Here is a 27931-nt window from a genome sequence, read left to right as displayed (position 1 = left end):
GTTTAGGGAAAGAGAAAAAGCCGCAAGATTGCAGATGCCTTTTCCTCGCAGAGTTAGGACAACCCCAAACATCCATGCCCTGGTGGGATTCGAACCTGCAGCCTCTTGGTGGAGAGCAGATACCGTAACCATTCGGCCAACCAAGTTGGCACAAATCTTAATCACGATCCCAAATATCAAATTCCATCAAGGAAGGGAGGAACAGGTTTCATTTCGCATCGTTTTGTCAAATTTTGCGGATAGAAATGGTTTGATTGAAACAAAATTTAAAGTGAATGAAATGGCGTTAATTAAAGTCAGTCAGATCGAAATTGGGAATATCTAAGTAGCGTTTACCCATTTTGCAAAGAGCATCTAAAATGAATATCACAGTGATATATGGGACTGTTGTATGTTTGTATGCATCAGTTTTTCAAGGAGAATGCTTTGCCCACTTCGAAAGGATTTGAGAGATCTTATTGTAGGATGGGATCCATCGGGTATATCCGGCGAGAGCCGATGGAAATGTGAGGGTGGCACTTCCGCCAAGACATGGACGGGCTGGACCTAGGAAGCTAATGCCAAGGGTACTCGGAAAAGTGGTGCGAATCTCGACAGCCCGATGTAAAATAATTAAACAACCGGGTTTAGGTTGGTGGTAGGACGCTACTAAAGAGCGACGCGTAAACCAAACATCACCAGTTGAAATGGACAGTGCACGCTACTCTGGCGTAAAGAACATCCCACTCGTCTACAAAGGGATTGGAAGATCGCGATAGGAAGCAAAGAATTATGCGACAGCTTTTCCGACTAGATGGGCGGATGTGGGAGTAACATCGTCTACAGGGAACGTCTTGTACCCGAGTGCATCATATCAGGTGTGATGGCAAAGGCGTAGCAGTTTGAAGTTGTTTCTTCTTGTGTGGCGTATGACCTTTAGTTGTGGCTCCCGGAAGGGTGAATGTGACGACCTCTTAATAAAGAAATTGTCCAGCATTCCGAACAGACTCGCGCGTTTTATTTTAACCGGACATCACGTACGTCATCATGCGTGTGCTGTAGGAATCAGGGAGTAGACGACAAAAGCTATTCTTGCACAACTTGTCCCGATTCCTTCTCTGAGCTTAAAGAATTGGGTGATGTTAATCCGCATCTGTCCTTTAAGAATTCGCTGATTGATCAGAGAGAGATTCTTTTTTGTCGTACAACATGAAATGACGCCTGATCTTTAAAAAGCGTTTTTGCTGCTTTTCAAAGAAGTTTGTGCATGGTGTGAGTTTTGCATCATCTCTTTCCCCGACTTTCGTCAAAGTTCAGCATTCTCATCTCTGCTGGCCACCGCCGCGAGATTTTTCTTGATCGATAATCATTAACTGACTATACATGTAAACAGGGCCGGCTCTACCGACGGTGCAAAAGTGCATTTGCACGGGATGGCAAGTTTTCTTAGGACGGCAAAATTGGCATAAACTATACGAAAAATAAATAAAGGGGCGGCAAAATTCCTAGGGACGGTCCTGCATGTAAATTACGTAAGGATATAACTGAATGTAACTCGCTAATATTTCCTGATGAGTCCTCATCACATAATCAGATTGAAACATGCAGCTGGTTACTGAAGTTATGTGAAGCAAGAAAGACCTGAATTAAGGTTACAAAGTACTGAGTGCCATTAGGACACCATGGGGATGTAGGACGTCATTAGCAGTTGTAAATAAACATAGCTGAAAGGCAAAAGGTGTATTGCAGAGAACAGTTTTAACAGTAAGTTTAATTTCACTGTTCCAACATTGAATTAAGATATTTCTATCTTGAAATATCATAAGGAGTCATAAGAAAAACGATTATTCGCGTACATCAACTTGGATGTGGGGAGGGGGGGGGATTAAAGCACTTTTTGTGTACTCATGACACACATTTTCTCAAAATTTGGAAAGTTTTAGGCCATCATTCGGATTAAGATTAAACTGATTCTGAATAGCTTCATAAACTCCTTTGAAGAGTCTATCAAAGCTGAAAGGACTCACCTGAAGAATCTTTGTGCTGTTCCATAGGATCCTGCGGTTAGTTGAAACTCCATGTTCTGCAAAGGCCAGATTTCTCAGCCCGGAGGAAACAGGTGCATTCCGCATATTCTGATCGTCGGATTTCTATAGCGCGACCAGTCTGGCCAGAATAGAAGAGACTGCAGGAGCACGGAATCGGTACACTCTCGGATGCAAAAATTTGCCTTTTGTGGACGGTAAGACCGATGAAATTTTATTTATTTGAATTAAATTTTTTAGAAGTCAGAGATTCGGTCCGAGATGCCCTTCATGTAAGGAATGGAAATTCTCAGGCTGAAAATCTGAGTATGCCATCCACTTCTCTCTTTACCAAGAGCTTCCAAGAAAGGAATGACCCCATTATTTTCCTTATTATTATTATTAAGAGAAACCGTCAGGGAGTCAGAGACTCATTGAGGGAGGCCACATACTACACGCACACCAGCTGTCATACTTATTCTTGAATTCATTCACACTGCTTGCACTCACAACATCCAATGGCAATCCATTCCAATCACGCACCACCCTCTGAGAGAAACATCTGTTCAGTTGATGGAATTTTTCATTCTCAGCTTCCAAGGATGCCGTCTCGTCCTTTCCCCACCCTCCATAAAATGAAAAATTCCATCAACTGAAATCCTGTATGACCCTTTCAGAAGTTTGTAAGTCTCGATCATATCACCCCTCTCATAATCTTGGACATTATTTAAATTGCACAAATATTAAACATAATCGTTTACAAGTTTATTTGGTGCTCTTAAATTTACACTTTCGCTATTAAAATTGCTAAAAAGAATAAAGAAAACTACTAGACAAAAGCATTTAGCTGATTTCACAAATTACCAAATGATCTCATCAGGGCACGTTTCAGCATATCAGGAAAAGGTCGTTTTTTTGTTGCATGAAAGAGGTTGAAATCCGCACGTGTACGATCGATGTATTACATAAAAATTTGAGTGCAATTGGAATTTGCTTTTGTAGTTCACTGCAACGTGAATCTGCATTTAAAAATATGTTTATTTTAAAAATCATATCGAACACTGATTTATTTTATTTTATTTTATTTATCCTATCGTTTCGTGTTTTTCCTGTAAGCTCTTTGAAATATGATATAATAATATTGCTGATGTTTCATGGGCCGTGCAGCAGTGGCCTCGTGGGAAACACGCGCTATTATTTGCTAACTATTCTGTTTTTCACTATATTAAGTGTTGTTCAATATTAAAGTTGTTAATTCGGATCAAAGCAACTGTCCTATTGTTGGCGTGAATAATGTTTTTAATCAGAATAACGTTTAACTCAACCGATTTCAAAACATAAAAGTAGAATTCTCTTCTAATTCGAATATATCTCAAAAGTAATTATAAATACCTGAGTGCTGCGGAGGAGAGATGTCTTCTGCTTTTTCTGCAGACGATAAGAAAAATCCTACCGACAGCTTGAACGAGTCCGAATTACACACAAAACGATCTTAGACAATGGCCGCTTAAAATAATTCCAAACAAGCGCGGAAATAATTTTGGACAATGACAGAAATGACGGATCACGTCATAGTATTCTTGTATTGTTACATCAGTTCTTAATCTCAACAAGTGAACTCAATCGCTTCTGGCTTATTCATTGTAGGCGTAATGTTGCTTTGCCGTTCAAGTGTTGAAAATCGGAAAATGGAGTTTTTTGTCCCTCAAACTGGACAGAAGAACACACGCAATATATAGACATAGGGCACTATGAGAATTAGAATTATCTGACCTGTTCCGTCGAATTTGGTTTTCGACGTCTCTGCACGGAAAAATATCGTTCTACGCGTTAATAAGGGAGGGAGGGAGGAGTGTACACAAGCCCAAAATGGACCTTTTTTATATTTTTTTGAACATGCTGAACTGTTTGGTACCCTCGTCAAATTTTTAACAGAGACGCCACAGGCTGCGAAGTTTGACATGCAACATCAAATACACGAACTTCAGAATAGGTGTCGCGAAAACATCGGAAACGCTGATAACAAAGTTCGGCCGAGGAGAATTTCGGCCCCGAACTGGAAGTAAACGAATCGCACTGCTGTTGAATATTATTATATTTGCCAATTTATTATTATTTTTTTTGTTTTGTTTCCCCCCCCTCCCCCCCAGAAGGTAGTGAACATGCAGTATATCAGTTTAGTGGGCGAGCTAAGGAATTTTAAAATCATTTATTTTCTTTATTATTTCTTTTTGACGCCATCCAGAAACCCCGTTCTAGAGACCAAGCGTGGAAATATTTCAAGCTTCTTCAGACATCGGGGATGGGGATCTCACGTAGCAATGAAATCATCTCCCACCTCGAGGTGGGAGGTGTGAGAACTTCATTTAACGAATTTCATTGCGCGGTGACCCCCTCCACAAAAGCATCTCTCCCCGTGGCGGGATTCGAACCTACAGCCTGCTGGTTGGGAGCGGGTGCGTTCACCACCGAGCCAACCAGTTCGCTGCTATTGATTTAAATCGTGGAGAAAAAAAAATTTCTGAATTGTCGTAACAAATGGAATCAAATGAGAACTTTATTGCCAACCCACTTTTTTCATGATTGTCTTCGATCCTTTAAATACTTGACTAATCCCGTTTTAGTCCGTTTTCAGTCATCTTCGTTTTTACACTAATTATGAATAATCCGAAATCGCTTAATATTGTTGTTGCAGTCTTTTTCAGCACTGAAACCCCATCCGTAATAACGGCGCACTGCATACACTCCCTGATTCCAAGTTGAACTAACAATCCCCAGTACAATAATTAACTTTGCGGAACCTTGGACTAAGCCTCGTAACTCAGCTGGTATAGACGAACCCTATGATTGGAAAGACCCGGGTTCGAATCCCGGCAATGACGTGAAGAACCTTGACCTGGTATTTTCAATCAAATGGCTACGCAGCCGGTCTCAGACGGAGGTGGAAGTTTTTCGTCCCTCAGAATAGGCAAATTGACCCCGGGACCACACAGGTCTACAGCCAAAAAACACTTCCAATTGCGGGATGCAGCAGAGAAGTGACGTGCAGGCGGCATTAATTCATTGCAACCCCTGATCGAGGAACTCTTCTACCCTTCCTCAGGGACGGATGGGCTGAAGAAGAAGAAACCTTAGACTATAGCAAGGCGGGGAGCGCTCTCGAGTAAACGTGTACTTCAAGTGGCCTCGAAGTGGATCATTTTGAATTCGAATTAAGTATTTATTCCTTATCTACATCTGCCAATGCTTTTGTTTCAGTTCTGGTTCCTCAGTTCTGTGGGGAGTTCTGTTTGGCGATACAATACGCTCGTCCTTCACTGCTGAACGTCCCCCTTTGAAAGGATGAAGGTGGTCGTTAACACTCTTCCCCTCTGCTTCAGGAGATCTGTACAATGCGATTGCAGGGATGATCAGCATTCTTGGGACGATTCGCAAAATTCCTTTCAGTTCAAAAATCATCTGAGCAGTCGCCAGACCGAAATCCGTTCTGGATTTTCCCCTTCAAAAGCGCGACTCGCATTTCATGCATGTGTAATACGAGCTGATCATGCTCATACGACCTGTGACCAGCAGAAGTTGAGAAGCAGCTAAGCACGGGATCACGTTGTTCTTCACGAAGGACCTCCTCGCACTACCGACACGAGAGCCTTTCATGGAGGCGCCGTAGCCAAACAAACAAATGCGCAACGAATTCATTTCGCTCCACGTGGAATGTGCCACTGCTGCATTTTGGAAAGCGGACACGCTGCCGTTCGTCGGAGACATCGTTGAAGATTTCTCTCAAATTATCGTGCGAGGGCATCCTTCGAATGCGTCATCGAAATGAGGATTTCAAGTTTCTCCGTTATGAGACTTCATAACGGAGACTGCAAACCAGCTCCTTGAACATGCTGCAGTGTACTTCTGCCGTTATCAGTCAGACCTGCGAGCGGAGGAATTAGAAGGTGTGCTAAATCTTAACCTGCTGGTCCCGAAAAAAATTCTTTGGCCATACCTGAGACTGCGTTTTAACGCAAAGAGTTTTAACATTACGAGAAAGGACTGTTGCAAAGCGCAACAGTCCTTCGAGTGCCGCTTTAGTGCAAAGTGTAAACACAAATTCATTTCGAGGAAGCGGTCTAGATGAAAAAAAAAAAAAAAATCGCACCTCGACGACCAAGCTATTTTCAGCTTCAGTATTACGACTGATAAAAGACGGAGCACAAGATGGTCCGCGAGACACAACAATAAAGAGCGAACGGGTCGACGACCCTTCGGTACTTGCGGGCCATATTTGCATTCAGTTTCATAACGAGACGAAGCTGTTAGATGCCATCGATCAGTTGGGTTCAAATGTAGACGTGATTTTAAGTTTCTTGAGCCTTAAAATCGGAGATGATCGCTGCTTTTACAAATTTATTCTGCGCTTAAACTAACGAAAGTCGAGAGAAAGATGGAAAGGGGTCGACATTAAAATAATTTCCCTCATGGGCCGCTCATAAGACGGGCTTAATGCCGCATCTAACTAGCCAGTTGCTTGAAAATCAGTGTTTGGATGGGCCGAGTAGGCATCGCCTCCGCTCTCGACCTAGCTGAGTATGGATTCTAATCGCACTGTGTCACTGGCAATTGTAAATATCTTTGGATGAGAGGTGGGTTTTAGCGCTCGGCGTGAGGCTACTTCTCCCTCTTGGTGGAGGCCTGAAGTGATAGATGTTTCCGGTTTGGTCCTACAGCCAGGGGACTTGTAATTTAGCTCTGAACCCACCCCGTTACTAAGCACACTGATAGTTGTTAAAAAAATCGCGCCATGATTGAAATCGAACATTATTAATACAAGTGGACGTGGCGGTCGTCCTTGACACTGACCCATACAATTTTCATTCCGACCAGCTTCTGACTCCTTTTCAATCCTAAAAAATCTAATATTTTTATTTTATTATATTTTTGTAAAGAATCCCAATTTTACAGGCAGTTTGGTTTAAAAAATGTCGAGACAAATTTTTGTTTTTATACCTTGCAGGTAATACCTCGTCACTGGATTCTGATCGTTGCAAATGTTTTGAATAATTTAAGCATTTACTTAGGAATACTTTACGAAAGGTGAATGTTGGCTAAACACTTAGTTAACATTCTTAAAGGGGTGCTAGGGAGTTGCATTTTCAACCTGAATTAAAAAAAAAAAATGTTTGAACTTCTCTCTTGATTTAACACTGTTGGGTGATGACAACGATTACATAATCCGCAAACCTTTCAGAGAGACCACCAAGCATTCTTTCTGGCATTTCAATCTTCCCTCTGCGACCCGTGCGTAGTCGTCCATTTTCACAGCAGAATTCAACCCCACGGCGTATTGGCTGGAGAGTGGAGATGACTCTCTCCACTCAGGTCAGCAAGACACTGATATATCTTGCATATCCTACGACGCTGAACAAAGTTTAACTTACGGAGATAGCTGCTGTTTTTTTTTTGCAGGCGAACTGCTGTAAAACTGTTGGCAGTTATCGCGGAAATGGCCAAAAGACTTGGACTGAATATTTGTAATTTCTTTTTACTTCTCATGAGCACAACTGAAGATGAAGGGGAGGCGTGGTTGCACTTCAGAAATTTAAAGTTTCGAAAGGGATGATCGACAACTTAGTCGCACCCTTTCGTCCCGATTTGTTTCGCTATAGAACTTATTGAAGAAGCTTGGCGTATTCAAGAAAATTAATATGCGTCATGTTATCTGTTATTCGCAAAGAAAAACCAGTTTTTTTTCATCCATATATTCCTACATAGCTGGAATTACAAAAGCAATCTAAATCGTAAGCGCGTGGAGATAGAGAACGGGAATATTATAACTTATTTAGGATTAAAAATGGACAGCAACTTAAGCTGAAAACCACATATTACAGAAGTATGCAACGGAGTAAGATTTCTGCTATCTCGATTCTTCTTTTTAAAAAGATTCCTAACTGTGACAGTGTTAAGAACATTACATTTATGTATTTTATTTGTATGTATACACTTGGTTTATCCGTTATATATCGTTCGGGATTGTCAATATTTTCGTGTACTGAGCTATTATGCTCTGCATTTTGATTTAGGTAATTGTTATACTTTTTGTAACCCGAATGAGCTTCGGTTATGCATAATTTGTCTTTGTTTAAGAGTTTTGGAAAATTTTTAAATATAATGAGATATAACGAATTTTATTTATTTGTAAATAAATAAAAATAATAAATGAAAAAGGACTTACTATTCTCCCCCGCCACCCCTTGTAAATTTGGTTTCGGAGGAAAAACCTTAAAATTAGCCTTTTTAAATGTTGATACTCATAAAAACCCAACGGAACTCGTTTCTTTAAAACATTGTTTTCTACCGCCGCTAAATGGTTAATTCGCCCGGAGAAAACGCGTGCTGATACACCAACCTCACATTTCTGGGGTGGCAGTATTTTTACTAGAGGAAACTCGGTGTTTATTATTATTATTATTTTTTTTTTTTGTCCCGCAGCGCAGGCAAACTGACCAGATGAACAGACATAAATCATATCCTGGCATCTCAGACTTGGTCTGTAATCCCAAAACAGCCAACCAATCGGAATATCCTAAGGTGCTGCCTTTTCACGATAAAGCATAAACGACCTCCAACGATAAGTTCAGGAAATAAATGTGTGCCTGCCGTCAACTTCCAATTATAGGAATATTTCTCCAGACATAAAATAATATTATTTTATGATTGCAGTCAAATTGTTCAGGTAGATTGTTGATCTCAGGTGAGATCAACAATCCTGTTCCGGTACAGCGAACCGCTCGAATAACAATTCGAGTTGGTCGTTGTACTGCTGTCTAAGAGATGCACTGTCCACAAACAATTGTCCCGACACTTGAGCAATTTACAGTTAATACCAGCAGGCGAACCCTAATATCGGGTATGTCCACCTTTGGCTTTGATCATATCCATGTCCCTGTGTCATTTTTCGGCGGCCACCCTGGGTGTTTTCCTGCACTAGTGATGCCAGAACGTCTCCATTTGTTGATCACATCGCCAACCGTTGATTTTGGATGCTTCAGTTGACCGGCAATGGCACGTATGGACATGCCGCCAATGTGCCAGCCCACGATGACACCCCTCTCGAAGTCACTGAGTTAGCGTCGTGTTGCCATACCGCCTGTATTCCTACTATCTGTACACTAGTTTTTATGTTATTAACAAACCTGGAGTGTTCCATAACTTCAAATAACAGGGGTGTCCGGAAAGTTATTGGTAGATGGCGCATATTAAATCCAAAATCCATCCTTTAGGATCGACGTACTGTTACATTACGTTCTTGCTGTTCTAGAATAGCCTTGGCAGAGATGTGCACAGGTATTTTAACTATATTAACGCGAGATTTTATTCTACTGATGCTTTAGGTGATACATTGTCACCTCTTTCCTTACCAGGTGTCTTTCGAGTACCCAGTCCGTGTTATTTTTCCTATTTTGGACCGACTGGCAGTTCTGCCTTGATTAGAAGGGAAGAACATCAAAACTATATTACAGTTTTGGAATTTGACAAGTCTGGCCTTGCTTCTCACGCTATTGATACTACACATACACCTCTTTATTTAACCAGATCCAGCAAGTTTAAATTCGTTCGTCTTTTCCTTGAAACATGTGAAATCCTAAGAAATCGTCCGAACCTCAGCCGATCAGACTGAATGCCAAGTTTTGGGAAGTGGTCTCTTATTAATTGTTCGCAAGTCCTTTTTTAAATTAATAATTATTTTAATTTTTTTTAAAAATTAAAAAAAAACGCCACTTACATTGTTCCTCGGAACTTTAACAGCGTAATATCATATACTTCAGCTCGACCGAGACGCCAGCTAACATACGCATGATTCACGACTCCTTATTTTAATTAATCTTTTGAATGTAGTAAACAGTCTATCCCCATGACGATGTCCATCTGACGTTGGATGAAACAGACTGGAGTTTTTGAATAAATTCTGTATAATTTTTTGTTACATGTGTAAGCCGTGAAACTTACTTTAATAGACTGTCTAGTCATAAGAAAGATTTTGATCTTTTTGTCTTTTTTTTTATTTTTTTTTTAATGCGAAACAAATTAACCAATCCTTGGACATACTCATTCAATAGACAGAATGAGCCAAACACCTCCATGAAATAAGGATTGGTTTTAACGCTATTTTATTGATTCTGTGGAACAAACAGTTTGGGAAAACGAAGACGGAAGTGCTGAGATTTACCGCGTGGACCTGAAGTAGTATTATCAGCCCGATATTTTGTGACTTAGTGTGGACCGGAAATAGTATTACTGTTTTTTTTATTTCTGAACCAAAAGCGTCGATTTCTCTTAAAATTCACCCTACATTAAGCGAAACTTAAGCGAAAACTGAACAGATGTTAGACGAGAAACTAACTCAACTTGGTTTGTTTTTCTTGTTCCAAGTTCGCGCGTCATTACTGTTTAGTTCAACAGAGAAACGGTTTGGCCGGAACGAAGCAACGTCGTTGCGTGTCGCTACTGGGATGTTTTCGGATGAAAGCGAGAGCGTTTCATCGGTGACTCATTCTCACTGCCACAAATAATCGTTCCTTTTGCACTTTGCTGCTTTTCCGCATTCGCTGCAATAATAATCAGGCTGGGGACTTTGAGGTCCTTTATCGCTTGCAAAGGTATCGGGGGAGATACTTCTCACCAAGTGTGTGCGCGTGTCAATTCACTTTCCAAAGTTCCGTCCGATTTCGCAGCTCGGCTTCCGGAAGATCTAATCCTGCTGTAAACAGAAAGAGCGAACCGAACAAAGCAAGTTGTTCGCTTGTCTCGCTGTTATACTGTCGTAATGTTGGTAAGGCCATTCAGTATACACTACTTCTGTTAAATTGTGTATCGCCAGGCTGGTTTGTCGAAATAAACGCCCGAATTTTTGGGCATGAAAACCTTTCCGCTTCTGGATGAGACCAGCTAACTTAAGCCGATCTCATACAACACGTCTTTTTCGCATCCCAAAAACTAAGTCTTTTCTTCCGAAGGGTTGATATTGCGTACCTGCAACTGCTAAATTCAACGTACTAAACTATGCAAATGCTGAAAGTTCTCTCTCTCTCGGAATGTCGGGAGTTCCTTCTACATAATATGGAACCAGCCAGAGAGCCTTGCGCAATTTACAGACGCCTTCGACCATTTGCTTCAGGTCCTTTTATATTGTCGCCTGTTTACATTGCGCCAAAGCGAAATGTAAACAGATGACCAATCCTCGAAAATTCAGTACTTAGCACATATTTTAGTGATGAGCTACAACCAGTGAATGCAAAAACTATCACTTCGTTCATCGCCGATGCACTCTCCTGCCGCGAGCAAAATTTGCTCACGCTCTTTCCAAACAAAGTCAACTGCTAAGGATGATTCGCTTCGCAATCATTTAATTAAACATCACTTCTATATCTGTCCTAGAAAACTTCAACTCATACCTTAACTAGATACTCTTCTTTTCTGCCTTTTCTAAACTCTGTATCGCATGGTCCCGTAGTCCATCTTCACAGTCAACATGACATCATCTTAGTTTGTTGCTTTTTTGCATCTTTCTCTTTCTCCGAAAAGCATTCGATTGATGCTGCTGCGTTTTTACTTAGTGTTCTGACGCGTTGGAATATTGACCTTAAGAAGATTTCCTACTCGTCAGTATCCTTTCTGGTGTCTTGAAAACTTTGCCACATGTCCTCTGAATTTCGACTCTTTTATCGCTCCTAATTTTCTAACCTCGTCAGTCAATCTCTTGGAGTGCAGCCCACTTTCTCCACCTTTCCTCTCTGAAGCATTAATGTAGCATTCGTTCCCTTCTGCCCACAGTTCTAGTCCAAGTCCTTCCGTAACAAATGTTAATCATATCACATCACCAGTCCCAACTTTGCATCATCGGCATCTCGTTTCCAACCATCCAATCATTTTTCTATAAAATAAGTGGATGGTTGGAATCATTAATATAAAATAAAATAAACGACATTTGTCCAAAAACTGGCACGACGATGTCCCATTTGTCATCTTAATTCTTTTTGGCTGTTTTACCAGGTATTACAAACTAAAGTAGATTAGCTGATGTCATATGGAAGCGGAAAGTTTCTACTGGAAAATCGTGTTTTTTTTTTTTTCCATCTCACAAAGCAAGCAAACTAGTAGAACTCGCTCAATATCGATATTGACCTTATAACCTTACTTGCTGGAGGATCTAGAATACGACGTGTAAAACACACTTCAGGACAAAAAGACTGAAAATAACTGAAGACTTGTACAAGAGAGCTTTAGTGAAAGCAAAGCATGTTGTTACCAAGATTTAAAGATTACATTTTTATTTATTTATTTATTATTATATATTTTTTATTTTTGCCAAGGCTTTTCTTTCTAGTTTAGATGTCGCAAACAGTTCCTGTTCAGGAAACTTCGAACAACTTAGCGGTTCGCTACAGAGATGCTCAGACGTGTTCTGTTATTGCAGAACCAACAGTTTTTAATAGAAAGATGTGTTACATTCTCAAGTCTCGGTCCTAGAAATGGGATTGCCCTGTTCCTCGCTCTCCCAGTGGTAGGCCTCTTTATATGAAACTTCGAATCTTAGGGACTAAATGATTCAACAAAAACCTATGATTCTGAGGACATTGTCTATTGGGTACCCCATGTAGACTAACCTTCTTTGCAGTTTGTAGAGGTGCTCATCAACAGCCAATTCCAACGAGTACTTCAACAAGAAGATACCTTCCTTTCCGGGACGTCCTAGTAAGAAAGATACACCTACTCAGTCAAAAATGGTAAATTTAAAACAAACTACTGCGCCATGTTGATAATTAGAAGCATATCGTTCGCAAACAGATCGGGTGTTGAATAACCAGTTACTGCTTGTACACATTTTTTTAATTATCTTTTATTTCTGAAATTAGTAAGCTAGTTGCGAAGGATTTCTCTCGCTAACTGTTAAGGAGATTGGTGTATATGCCTTATGTTGTCAAAAGTTTTAGAATAATCCTGTAACAGCACAATAACGATTTGTTTTTTAGCCATGAATGGGCCAGTGGATTTTGCTGGATCAGTTGTTTCTCGTATTGGAAGTTCTTTATGTAACTGCGTCGACCATTGACTGCAAATATAAGCTGTAATTAGCAATTTCGTTTTTTTTTTTTTTTTATGTAATTTTAAGCTCGGTTCAATCATTTGAAAACTTTATTAGGTTTAGTGTGGTCAGGTAAGGAATGTTGTTACTATTATCTGAAGGTCAAATCCAGGAGAGCTTTTTAAACTTTTTTTAAATATATAAGATGGTTGCATCCAAGTTGCTCGATGTTATCTGAGGAAACTACCAGATGCATATTTTGTGTTTGTGATTCGTTGCTGATTGAATTGTTAGTGGTTGAATTTTGGAGTGTCCATTATTCGTGTTCGGCGCGCGACGTGTCAATATCTGTCTAGCAAAAGAAGTCAAACGAGAATTCGATTATTTAATTATGCAGAAGACTATTTAATAAAATTCTGAAGAATGCTGCTTTTTTATTCAAGTACTTCACTTATCATTGCCAGTCAAAATTTGTTATTTATTATTATTATTATCTTTTGAGTGGTTTCTCTTTTATTTACGTAATAAAATGCAAATGAGTTAAATATTGAAGATTAACACAAAAGGTATGCAGTCGGTAGTAGGTGCTGTTAGTTCCCAGCAGCTGCGCTTAGTTGACGTGATCTGGAAAACTCGCATTGACGAGTATCGCCAATTTCATAAGACTTTGCTAATTAAGACACTGACAAGAGGCACGTAATTTTCTTCTGTACATTGATAAAATCGGTTTGGTACGAGAAAGCTTCATCGATGGAAGCGTACAGCGGCGAACTGAGAATTGTTCTTTTTTGATATCTTAAAGATAATTTCAATAAATAATAAAGAAATTGAACAAAGTGGCGGTCATGAAGTAAGTATGTCCCCAAACAGCTTAGGGATAACAATAAATAATAATGTGATATTAGAAGGCTGAGATATCTTCGTCAATCGAGAATTGTGCGCATCCTGAACAAGCTAAAAATCGAATAATGTAAAAGCCCTTCAAACATGACGAAGTCTTCCCTTCCATCGCATTACAGATTTCTCTGTAGAACTAAAAAAATAGTTCGTTTTTTTACTGTTTCATTATACAGCTATTAACATCTCAGAGACCACATCTTAAAATTAACAAGTAGGTCGATGTTTCAATCAGAAAACTTTCTCAGCAGCACAGTTTGCCTAACTATGGAGAAATGACTTTTATTTCCTCATTCTTTTTAGATTACTCAATTTCACATTGAATTAGTTCCACATCAGCTGATTGCTAGAAAACTACATGGCGTGAGGGGGGGGGTATTTTGTATGCATCCTGAATGCATACAAAATAGCAGTTTTTTTTTTAATATATTCATTTTTATATATTCGCCGCTACAGGGTGTCCAGTTTAATAACACGGCGTGACTTTAATTTATTCTACGCAGAAAAGCTACGGACTTTGCTAAATGGCCACATCCGCCTGAAGAAGAAAAGAATAACGTATAGAAGAGCCGAAAACGAATAGGTAAAAAATTCACGTGTGTTTTCTTTTAAGATGCAATCTTAAACATTCTCCCCCCTCTTAAATTATTCAAGGACTGTTTTCAAGCGCATCAAGTAGCAAAACTTCTTTTGCTCTCCTCCTTAAAACAATGGAAAGATCAGCATCTTGCTCTCCAGTCCAGTCATCACGCTAAGGAAGTTTATAGGGGAACTGATCTCTGGCATCCTAGATTATAATCTTTCTCTCTCTCTTTCATATATAGTTATTAATGGGACAAGTGATCCAGATGGCATTTTTATATAGCGAGAAAAAGATGTTTTCCTCTCTTCCTTCTAACAAAATCTACAGAACATTGAAACCCTAGCATAAACTTTGCCATTCCTGATCTGGATTTATGAATACATTTCTGTTTTATTGAAATATAAATACCTTTCCTAAACTGTAACTTAGTTTCAGTCATTGAACTGCTTTCTGATTTGTTTCAACTGTAAACTATTTTAAGGTAATTTTCATCGGAGGTTTTTATTCAACAACCGTCAGTGAAGCATGTTTCCCTAGAAGTAGTTTCCACCTTTAGACCACTCATGGAAACGGTTTTTTTTTTTTTTTTAAATTCCGTAAAACAAGCAAATCGACAACAGAACATACGGAAATAAAACATAAAAATAATGGCCTCATAGTTTTTAGTTTTTCCGTATTTCCGAGTATAACTTGCACATAATGCGTCCCACCCTGTTGAATTACCACTAGGGGGAAAAAAGTATTTGATTTCGATATATGAAAGAAATGTGGACGAAAACTTTTTATGAGATTTGATTTTAATACCTTTTTGAGCAATTTCAATGTAAATGTTATGTGAGTACTAACACGTAGTTGTAGAAAAAAAAAACATTTTAAGATGCTTGTAGTTTCACAACGTGATTTTTGAGAGCAAAAACTATATATTGTACTTGTTGATGGGAGGAATCCATCCAATAGAAGACCGACATTGCTTTCCATCAGGTCAACATTCAGGAAGGCAAATCCTTTACTACATCAGTCAGGGATTGATGTTGTTTTCCTGTTTCACTGCATGGCGTTTGTTTGCATGCCCTCACGCAAGGTCTGTGTAGACGTTCCGAAAAATGAATTACCTTTTTGCCGTAATAACTTACTTGTTAAGGAGAATTTCATGCTTTGAGAGTGGTGTGCATTAGAAAACGCAACACAGAGAAACTGAGTTGCAGTTTAAATGGAACCGCTCCGCTAGAACTAACACATTTGAACGTTTTGATTAGCAACCGAGCTTTCATGGCGTATTGCATCGAAATCGCTTATTTATATGGCGGAGAGTGGGATATATATTCGTATAACGGTTATATATTTAAAGGAAGATGTTATATTTTCTACCTCCTCAAATTTCAGATTGCAATTTCGAGATTTAACAAAAAAAAAAATTTTTAAAAATTAAACAACCCAAAAGCAATTATAGCGGAAAATATTGCAGTATAATTATCAGCGGTTTTTAAATATTATTTATATGGAATTTAAAAATTTATTGCTGCGATGGTGATTTCACCAATGCACATGCACACTGTTAAAATTGATTACCAGAACATTTTTTCTCTTGAAAAAAAAAAAAAAAAAAGCAAATTTTAGAAGAAATCCTGAATATCAAATTTCATTATAATTTTTCCATCCGAAGGGGAGTTATTAAAAAAACGTTGTCGGACTATTATTCAAAAGCGATTAAAAAGTCACCGCTCATTTAATAGATAAAAGAAAGTCAGACGTGAGTAGTAATAAGTCGATTACTGCCCATTGCGATGTATGATTTTAAAAAATAAAATAAAGAGTGAAAGAAAGAAAGAGAAAGAAAACAATCGCTTCCTTTTCCTAGCGCCGAACAATACTCCCTTTCAGAGCAAGCTATATTTTAAGCGACTGCGGCAATTACAACGAAGAGAGTGCTGGCAGTTATTTTCGTTTGGCGAATAAATGCGTATTTGCTAAACTAAAGTTTGACGGATTATCCTCTTCCCCTTATTAAAATATATCCGAGTTGTTTGTGGGTGCAGTACTTTTAGCGAGCAGCATTATTACACAAAGGCAAATGTGCGAGACGACACACACACACAAACACACACACGCACTTAGCATTCTGTAACCATTCCAACTCGTTCTTCTTTAAGCGCGATTTCCATCGTTCAGTTGTTTGTTGCTACGTATACAAAACGTGCTTTTGGCGTTGCAGACGTTTGAGGAAGTCATGTGATAAAATAATCAAATGACGTTTTTATTGAATATAACTTTTCTTTCCTACATGAATTAAGCCTTTACGGTCTCTCTCTCTCTCTCTCTCTCTCTCTCTCTCTCTCTCTCTCTCTCTCTCAGAGTTTCGCTTTTCTATATTTACTGTGAACCTGCCCTTGAAACCTGTATCCATTTAGAGTGCTGCTGGAATCAAAAGCTAACGGCCTTGACACACTCTTGCTGCTGCTGCTGCTGCCTGAAAGCTCATTAGCTGTACACCAGTGGAAGGGAAAGAAAAAAGAAAACTTGAAACCAGCTTAAAGTCGTAATTCCATCGTGCATTAGTAATTTGCAATTATTAGTACGATGTGTTTTGTATAACTAGTAAAATATTTTCGACTTATATTACTTGATAACACGGACCTTCTTAGTCGTTCTCCTTCTTATTATTGGCTAGAAATTAATCAAAATAGATCGAGCACGTCCATTCTAAATTGCTTACTAATTATGATATATAAGGAAGCCATTTATTGCTATCTAAATTGATCTTCTCTGCAGAGACAAGGCGAGATCGAGATTCTTTTAATGGCGTATGCACGTTGAAAAACCAACGGGAATTTTTCAACAGGAGCGCGCCTTTGGCTGTGAGCCCTTTAAAAGAGCAGCACCGTTTCTCCTCCTCGATAAACGAGATAATAATAAGCAGTTAAAGAGCAATAATTAGGTTCTGCATTTTTATGTTTCAGAGAGACTTGTTGTCGTTGGGTTCGCAACATCTAAAACCGATTCCAAGTGAATGAATTATTTCCTGGAAATCGCATTTTTCACAAGAATAATCCTTCCACACAGTATTTCATTTATCATTCTACTTTTTTTAACCCGAAATAAAAGCTTTTCATCTAAAAAAATTCATAAAGACGTTTTAAAATCCATTTATTAAAATAATTCATTTGATAAAGGAACGGAATCAACGAAGTAAAAGATATTATTGGACTTGTGTTGTAATGGAGAGAACACGGGAAAGTTCTCGGTCGAAAGAATTTCGATTCACTTGTCGGGTCGCTATATTAACCTCCCGAGAACGACTGCAGCAAACGAACGGTGTTCTGCATATCATCCGCTGTGAATCAATACTTAGGTTTGTTTAATAACGTTTCGGTCCACGGCAAACTTCTGATGTCATTAAGAGTGGTCTGGAAAAGCTTGTTAGGACGGAGATATTAGCTTCTGTCTGAGCTGTCGCACGGAGTAAGTTGGGAAAAATACGCAATGTTTTTATTTAATGTCTTTTTATCGTTCAACTCTCCAGATAACTCTGATACCAACCATCCCTAATCCGTTTACGCATGATTTTCTATAAGAAGCTGAACATAGAAATACATTTATTTAAAATTTATCCAGATTTTTAAAGAAATTCGCTCTAGTGAATGAATCCGAAACCTCGCTTACTTCTGTTATCCGACTTCGATTAACCAGTTGTTTTGCTTAACACTCGAGAGCTCGTAGCGGTAATTTTCCGTACGAATTTGTCTGCACGAATGTGACGCTCCCTTTGCTACGTGCATCAGGAAAAACCAAGTAGCAGTTCTTTCATTAATTGGCCCGATGGTTCAGAACCGTAAGTGGATTCACGTGTTCAAAAATAGCAGATCAAATGGCATTGATGAACTGGCTTATCCACTTCAGTTATTGATCAAAGCATTGAAGAAAGAAAAAGAGAGAGAATAGTAATAATATAAATCAAGTGGATATTAAATCGAACATCATTTCAAAGCCGAATACAAAAACTATAAATGTTTCGTGCGAAAACTGACCACAGAGCTTGAGGGAATACACTCGCCGCCATACTACGAGTATAGTTTCTGTATTCGGCTTTGAAATGATGTTGGATTTAATATGCACTTGATTTATCTAATTCCGTATCGCCGAAGTGAAGCCTTTTGTTTCTTTACTTTAGTAAACACTTTACACACCGACAGAGAGTTCGTTTACGAAAAATATATCTCCCCGATGCTTCGAGTGATAGGGAGAGCCTGTCACTGAGTGGAACCAACGCTGAGTTGTACGATCTTTCGGTCACTCGTAGGGAGTGGTCCGCGGGAATCGTCTAATTTTTAGAGAAAGACCTTTATTTAAACAGTGTCTCTGACGAAAGTGAATGAGTTTGAAACAGCTGTCGGACCAGTGAAACCTTATCAAAATGGATCAATAGGAGGCGAATTACGGGCGCTTTGAGCGTTCGTGGTTCCTATAAGGTTCGACTAGGGCAACTCGTAGTATGGCGGCGAGTGCATTGCCGCAAGCTCTCTGGTCAATTTTTGCACGAAACTTTTATAGTTTCCGTATTCGGCTTTGAAATGATGTTGGATTTAATATCCACTTGATTTGTATAATTTTGCATCTCCGAAGTGAAGGTTTTGGCTCTTTATTTTAGTGAATAGTAATAATATTTACCACTCTGATTTGAGTTCTTACATATGGCGAAACATATGCAGTGCGAAGAAGATAAGATTGCTTTGAGTGGGAAAGTCCATACTGCATTTCACCATCCCATTCCTTTCCCCTCCCCCCCTTAATGTCAGACTGTGTTCTTTGTTTTATATTAAGTGAACTTGCGAACTCCATTTTTCTTTTCTTTTCCTGTCAAGTTCAGCAAATATCAAAACTATTAAACATTATTCCCGAAACTTGGCAGATCGTGTCTGTTTACCTTTTGAAGATCTTGTTAGCACCCCTGATGACTCACCAAACATCCTCTTTTTTTTCCCTACGCATGGTGATTCTTTTCATTAAAGTTTTTGGATTATCCATCCATGTTATTGATGTTCGATAGGTTTTGCAACCTGTGGATGGGATTAACATTTAAAAAAATAATAAAATAAAAATAATGCTGCTTTCTTATAGTTTCATTTCCAGTATTCTATGATCGCCTCTAAATTTCGGTCGCCTGAATAATTTTTACTCCGGAGCGACCTTTTTCTCTTAATATTTTAACTTAGTTATTAGTGCATATATTAAACCAGGGATGCTCCACTTCTAACCACCTCACTCCTGGAAGTCTCCCTTCTAATCTACTACTAACCGTCTTCTGCACGTAAACCAATTGGTTGGAGACCAAACGTTGAAGATTTTCAAGCCACCTCAGGCTTCTAATAACTGTCCGGTGATCTCACACTGGACGATGATTCTCTTACCTAAACCCAATCACAGTCATCTATGCCTGCTGCAAGATTCGAACCTGGAGCCTGTTGGTTGGACAACGAGTACGTTAACCGTTCTGCCAACTAGGATGGATGAGTTCAGATACACCATCATCCCTTTCGTGTCAGATTAAATAGCCTGTCACGGCCAGGCTGCTTAAAGACGCGCTTACTGCATATGAGACAGTTAATCTCATCCGCATTGTCAGTAAATTGCGTGTGTTTTTCTGGCCAATCGAACATGTGTTGGGCGCCCCTAGTCGTCGCATTGCCGCTTCGGCCACTTGGTGAGCAAAGAATGGAATTTCTTTGTTACAAAACCTTATAGACATCCTTATATCGAGAATGGAGATGTTAGGTCTGTTTAGCGATAAAGTAGTCATACCACACTGGTGTCATGTGACCATAGTTTCCATTATGATGTGCTGACTTCAGTAATTTATTCTTGGTAATTCTTATAAGCCCTTATGAATGTCCCTTAGACTTCACCGAAGTTTCTCACTGATTCCTCGTTTCATTGTTTTTCTATTGCACACCATTGCAACAAACTGTGTTCTGCTCCATCGCAAACTGCACAAGTTACGCCACATTTTGTAAGTGTTTCGATAATTTTGTGGAACGAAATTATCGAAAATAGTGTAGTATCCGTGATATTTCTTATTATGGCGTGAATTCATCTGAGAAAACTTTCAGCACATTTAATGTTACAAATCTAGAAAATCCCGATTTTAATTGCTTTCTCAGTTGAACCAACACAGTAATTGTTTCTGTTTTGAAGTCAAACTACGTTTCTTTATTATTATTATTTAAAAATAAGCTTTGAGTTCAATTTCAGATACGATTCTAATCTGTAACGAGAAGTTTATTTTGTCAGAGCTTGTATATTAAAATTATTATTTCTGTTTTTTTTTTCAACATATGTTTGAATCGTTTTTACAAACAATTTTGACTTGATTTGAGAATCGTTGAGGAAGAAAATTATAAATGATTTAAGAACTAATGTCTGCAGAAGTTAATTAATTCGAACGATAATTAAATAAAATGAGGGAATTCAGTGATGGAGTAATGAAGAAAAATAATTGGAATAATTTATATCGTTAATATACTTCGCACGCGCATCCACAGTGCGGGGATTGTGTGCGTCCTTATGGTAAACAACATCCTCATATTGTGGCCAAATAGCAGCGTAGAGAGATCCACATGATTCCAGCTGAAAAGTAAGATAATAGGATTTCATTTGGAAATCTAGAAGGCATTTAGATTGATTCGGATTATAGAAGACATCCAGGTGCCTTCATTCAATAAGTGGGGTATTAAGCGAATCTTATTCATGTACGCTTTCGTGATTGAAAGAATGAAGCAGTATATTAGCAATTTGATGATGAATATTGAGTTGAATTTCGATTGAGGGCTATGCCCTCAAAATCACTTGAAGAAACAAGCCCCAGTGTTCCTTTGAGAATTATCATTTGGTTTGATTTAATCCAAATCGAGGCTAATTTGAGTGTGGATTTGTGATTACGAAGATGCTGCTGTAAGATTGGTGGTTTTTTATTTATTTATTGCGCTTTCTTAGATCAACTGGTGTATTTTAATGCATTATTATAGTTTTTTAGTGGATTTATTGTATTTAGTGCACTTCTTCTTATTATTATTATAAGGCAACTCCAAGAAGTCGTTGTGTGAGGGCACCTTACTAAACCTAATTACTTAATCCTCCTAATTGCTCTCAAATATGGCGCAAAAATACGTCAGAACAAAGAGGTGTCAAAATCACAAGCTAATGTAGCTGCCGGAGTAGCGCCAATGCTGGTTATATAAGTGAGAATCATGTGACATTTGAAATAACAAGATTAAAACAAATTATTAAACAATTAACCAGAGAATTAGAAAAACTCGAGAAATGTTTGAAGAAACTCAGACAAGATAAGAAAAATATTCAGAACAGGAAACAGCAGGAAAACTCTGAAGTAGATTAGATAATAGTGAATAATAATAATAATAATAATAATAATAATGAGGTAAGTCAAGTAGAATATACTCGTACTGTATGTATATAAAGAAGTAATGTACGGTACGATGAATCGTTCATGAAATTTCTACTCCCAAAGAAGTCGCTGTTTCGAGCTTTCCTGGAGCAAAAATTCAGGATGCGATAAATGGAATAGAGAAACAAAAAATAAAATGAAAAGAAGTGATAGTGCTTGTTGGAAATAATGATTTAAGTAGTGATAAATATGGTTTGAAAGAGTATATGAATGGATTGCTGGAAGAAGCGGAAAAGAAAAATAACAAATGATTCGAAGCGCAGGCTGTGTGGAAGAAATGGGTGTGAGTTTTGGGTGTGTGGAGAGAGAGTTTGATGGTCCAAAAAACTTGTAGAGATGGCTGCACCTGAGAGTTGCCATCAAGAGCTTAGAGAGAATATTTGCTTGAGTGCGACCTAACGCAGAGAGTCAGGAAACTAGATCATCATGAGAGAAACAACGACAATGTGAAAAGTCCGCTGTGGTATGCAAATGTGACAATGATATGAATATCATTGAGAATGATTATGAAACTGGTGAAGAGGCGGAAATGCACGCTTTGAGTTCAGGCTTTGTGAATGTGTCTGTGGAAGGAAAAGATAAAATTGTCCAACTGTGCTAAGCAGATTGCAGATGTAAATATACGAAAAACCCAGGAGGTAACTTGTTATACACAAATACCAGGAACATCAGAAAAATAAAGGGGGGGGGGGGTAAGAGTTCGCTGCCTTGGTGAAGTTTTGGTCCAAGATTATTGCATTAGTGAAACCTGAGATAGGGTAGGGGGGTACTACTAATCATAGCCGATGATATGAGTCCAGTTAATATAGAAACCCATGGTTATGAAAGCAATAACAGTAATAATGTCCCATGTAGCAGCGAGTTTGAGCCTCTGTTTAGCCTTCTCTTTGTCAAGAGAAGGCTAAAGATAAAATATAAAGTGGGATGTTGCTGCTGACCTCGTGGTTCAGATGCTGTCGAAAACGAAATGCATTTCCAAATTATCGTGATGGGTATTAAAAGAGTAATCATAATGGGCGACTTACATTATCCGAACATTAACTGAGTAGCAGAGATTTCTCATGAAAGGAATATACAGTATATAGGAGAATTTGTGCTACTCCAAGACAACGTTCTCAACAGCATGTAAAAGAAGGCACTCGAGGTCAAAGATAGATTTGATCATAGTGTCAGAAGGGCTTTCAGTAAAGAATGCAACTGTTTTTGCTAGTTAGTGGCTGTGATCATGCTATACTGTCCTAGGAAGTAACTGACTATATGGATGTTTCAATTAGGACAGATTGTATACATGATAAATAACAAAGCTGAAAATCGTGACAGACCCTGGGGAATACGATATATCTTTGGTGTCATGGTATCAGTTACTGAATGCGAAGGATATTGACAGTGCACGGGAAGCTTTTAAAATGTACTTAAATGGGATCCGAGTGTATCCTAGAGTTTGGAGTACAAATCTGGTGAATCGTGACAATAAGAGTGAGAGTAGTTATGAAATACTGTACAGTATATAAAGTGCAGGCTGAAAAAAAGTTACGAGTATTGTGTGGAAAGCAAAATCGGAACTATGAAAAGAAATCAACTGTGCATGCTAAAGGCAAACTGAAAGAATTTTACCTTAAACTGCAGTGAAAGAAAAACTTTAGTGATTGCAGACGAAATTGTAAACAAAAGCAGACGCGATTGTTCAGATGTCGATTAAGCACTTCGCTAAGATCTATTGACCAGGTATATACTTAGTTAATAGATCTTTAGAAAGTGACCAGTAACATTGTGCTTTCACTACATTGGATGAAGAGATAGAGGTGTACGAGAGGGAGGTTCAAGAGCTGTTGCATAATATACATGAGAATTTGGCAATAGGGACAAAATGGAATATCAGCACTTATGCTAAAGGATTGTTCAGCCGCAGTGGCTACGCCCTTGACATGTTTGTGTTATTTCAGTCTCAGCTCCGAAAAGATGCGATTGTTCGGTTGTACAAGAGCGGTGTAAAATCTAATTTGTCTTAAATGTAAAATGTAATGTTTCTCCAGATATACTAATGTGTCTCATAAGTATATCTGGAGAACTTGCATACGGAAATGGGTGGTAGACAAATAAGCTATATTTTGCAAAGAACAGCATGATTTATTCAAGGCAGTTCATATTTTAACAATTTGCTCACATTTTATAATAATGTTATCGTTCGGTTGAATGAAGGGAATGGATACACAATGATAATGTTGGACTTTGCAAAGACATTTGATAGGACACCACACGAAAGGCCACAAGTAACTGGGATATAAATTATTGACTTGGAAAAGTCGGTGGTTCAGGTATCAGAAAGGGTATATTGGTGGGATGCAAGTTTTAAGGTGACCAGTAGTGTATCCCAGGTATCACTCCTTCTAGCGCATTAAACAACGATCTCTAGATTAATAATATTGGAAGGACTTGATAGGAGATGTTCAATTCTTTGCTGATCAGGGATGCTACTGATGTGCAGCACTTACAAAATGATTTAAACAGGCTGCAAATGTTGCAAACGATGGCTATCAGTTCAATGTTAGTAAGTGTAAAGTTATGCGCTTTGGTATGATAAGATTTCCAATTGCATATTATATTGGTGCGATTATGCTTGAAGAAACTGATGAGGCTAGAGATCTTGGAGTTATGATGGATAGTTATGGTTGATATTCAAAGATCACATAGTAAAAAGTGCAAATATACAACTCAGCAGATAATTGCAATGCTGAAACGATCATCTGACATGTAAGAATCTTCTTCTTTGATGCATCAATCCGAAAATTGGTAAATATAGCAGCACGTCACAACATCCTGTCTTGTGACTTCCTTTTTATCTCTTTATAACTCTTAGCACCAGTTAGCATCATTATGTTATTTATATATGAAATTCTTGGTCTGCCTCGTGGCCTCTTTCCTTCTACAGTCCCCCATGCCTCAAATGGTGTCCAATTAGGTTTTTTCTTCTCTTATTGATGTGTTTCATTAATGACCGCTCTTCATGAACTATATTCAGAACTTCTTCATTACTTTTCTTTTCTGTCCAACTAATTTTCATCATCTTTCTCCAGCAACAAATTCCAAATGCAGAATAAGGAAGTCATTTTGCCTCTTGACAAGGCTTGATACGACTGTTGAAAATTTTCATTATATGGAAGGTGTGAAGAGAACATGAGACATGCATGGAAACTAAGTTTCTGCACACAGTTAAGAAAAGGGATAATAGCTGGATTTTTCTCTCACAGAGCAGGGCTTGATGGAACAGTTTTTGCCTAATGAGTAAGAGAGGGGGTATGACTGCTGGTGTCAATGATGTATGATCTCCCTTAATGAGTCCTTGACTCTCTGGAGGTCTCACATAATGTTAATACTAATAATAATGATTTTATCTACAAGAATTTATTCTCTGAATAAATTACATGTAGACAAAAGAAGACGAACAATAACATACCCCTGTGATACCAGTTTTAGAACGAAGCACTGCTTCATTTTTTTAATATACTCGTAGATTAATAATAAAGTAATTTATAGTTACGGTTGAATGAAATTATATTTTACAGTAATTTTAATGTTCAATACTACTATTATTTTTTTCATAAGTTCTATTCATATTTCACAGATATACATACATTAGTTAATATCCACTTTTTTTTTCTTCAAATTTTGCGCTAAAGTATTGTTTATATATATATATATATATATATATATATATATATATATATTGTTTATCCATTTACAATACTGTAGTTGCAATAATTTGATTTTTTTTTTTTTGGTTATATTGATCCATTTGAAGTGTATATATAAGCTTATATCCTTGAAACCTTGTGTTAAGCTTATCTGAGGATTTCAATAAGTAACCAGAGAAGAAATGTTCTTCTCTGGTTGCTTATTGTTTATGTTTGTTGCTGTATTGGAAGTAGATCGACACTTAAAATAAATTTGATATTTACCACGCTGCTGTTGTATTAGGAGAAGACACACACACACACGCGAAAACTCCATATTCCTAAGAACGCATGATGCATTAATGAACTGGAAATAAGCCTGAATTATATATTGAACCTCATTAAATCTGTAAAGGGGGGGGGGGAGTTGTTTGTCGGAGGTTTTGTTATAATGTGTAGTTCTGAATATCCTGTACTTGATATCAAAATAATATTTTTGCATGTTTGTAGTCTGCATATGCTGTTAAAGTGTATTTTAATATGGTTTCGCATAGTGCTTTGTATATGTATGTGGGAACACTAAGTCTGAATCTTGCAAGATATCGTATGGTTTCAACCCGACTGACGGTGTTCGTTTTATTGTTCTATGTGTTTGGGAGCGTGGATGTTGGATTGTTATATACGCTGTATTATTGGCTAACTAAACAGATTTCTGAATACTCATGAATTTTGTATTATCAAAGTTTGTGTCTGGGCTTTTCGCTGAGTCACTTGGTGAGTAGATTTACGGCATCTGTTGCTTGTTTTTTTAGGTTATGTTTGTATTATTATGGATGAATAACATATCTGTATCATCTGCATCTAGGAAGATTTTGCTGTTGAGGAGTAGCTGGTAATCTTTCGTGTATCGGCTATGTACTCGAAGATTTTATTTAACAGTTTTAAAATAACAGGACATAGTCTTGTTGGGTGATTTTTGACACTCAACTAGTACAACCAGATTTCAAAACTCCCCCTCTTTGAGTACCGACATCACCAGTATCCGGGACAACAAGAACTGGCATGAATATATAGACGGCACTGATAATAGTATTTTGCTCAGTACTCTAATCAAGTATTGCTGTTTTCCGTCAAGAAAGAACTTGTCATGGAGGATAGCATACAGCAACGTTTAAACATCAGCTCTCAGAGAAGCTAAAGCAGCTTCTCTGAGAGTGTGGAGGAGACTGAGTGAGGTACTAAATATTGTTCTCCTTTCACGAGGGAACAATTCCTTCTTAAGTTCCCCTCGGCAATCATCAACAGGCAAACAATCTTTATTTTTACTATGACTTCAAATTTTTCTAACACTTCAGATGTAGTACTAAATTAAAGTACTACATCTGAAGTGTTAGAAACAAGTAGGCTAACACGGCCTACCCTCCAACGCTCCGTTTTGCCTACTTGAGGTAAAACGGATCATCTACAAGTTTTATGGTTTGGTACAGTGCTTCCTATGTTTAGAGTAAAACCGCTGGACGACTTCGCATTGAAGATCAAATGGCGCACTTCACTCATTCCCCTGCACTATAAAGAATGCGACCAAAATTTTATTTATTTATTATTGTAAAAATCTAGAATCTTGTTTAAGAGATTTTCTGGTTTCCTGTCTCTCACAGAGGAGTTTCGTTGAAGAACCCAGGCACCAGTTGCGCACTCAGGGTTTAATCTTTTTTTTTTGGGGTGGTGGGGGGGGAGTTGAGTAGACGATTTGAGAAAACACACTATGCATCGCATATGACTGAGCATCCGCAATGATGCTCAGTCATAACATAAATTTAAAAAATGAATTTTATTAATTAGGAAAAGATTTTTGGAAAATTTTCTAGCGTTTTTTCCTCTTTCTTTTAGGGGGCCAGGACCCTTGGCCCCCCTCTGGGTGCTCCACTGCAAGGCATCGTAGGCCGACTCCAGGTGCCAACCTGGAAGGAGCTGATTTCTTTATTCCTTTCCATTTTGAAGATCCTCTGCGAATTTGGTGAGTGAAAAGAGAGCATCCTAATAGCACCGAGCTAGAAAGATAAACTACGGGACGAGGACTGTTTTTATTTTATCCTCTTTTCCTTTCCCTGTACATTCTCCTCCTGTCTTCTCCTCTTCAATATGTTCTATCCCTTCTTTCACTCCCCATTCTTCCACTATCTTTCCCACTGCCCTTATTCTTTTATTTCAGTAATCCAGCATCATGGGTGAGATGATTCTTTGATA

The sequence above is a fragment of the Typopeltis vanoorti genome, chromosome 5 (genome assembly GCF_054136105.1).
Source record: "Typopeltis vanoorti isolate ZY-2024b chromosome 5, IOZ_Tvanoo_1.0, whole genome shotgun sequence".
Lineage (NCBI taxonomy): Eukaryota > Metazoa > Arthropoda > Arachnida > Uropygi > Thelyphonidae > Typopeltis > Typopeltis vanoorti.
The sequence above is the reverse complement of the archived record's forward strand: the minus strand, read 5'-3'. Positions refer to the sequence as shown.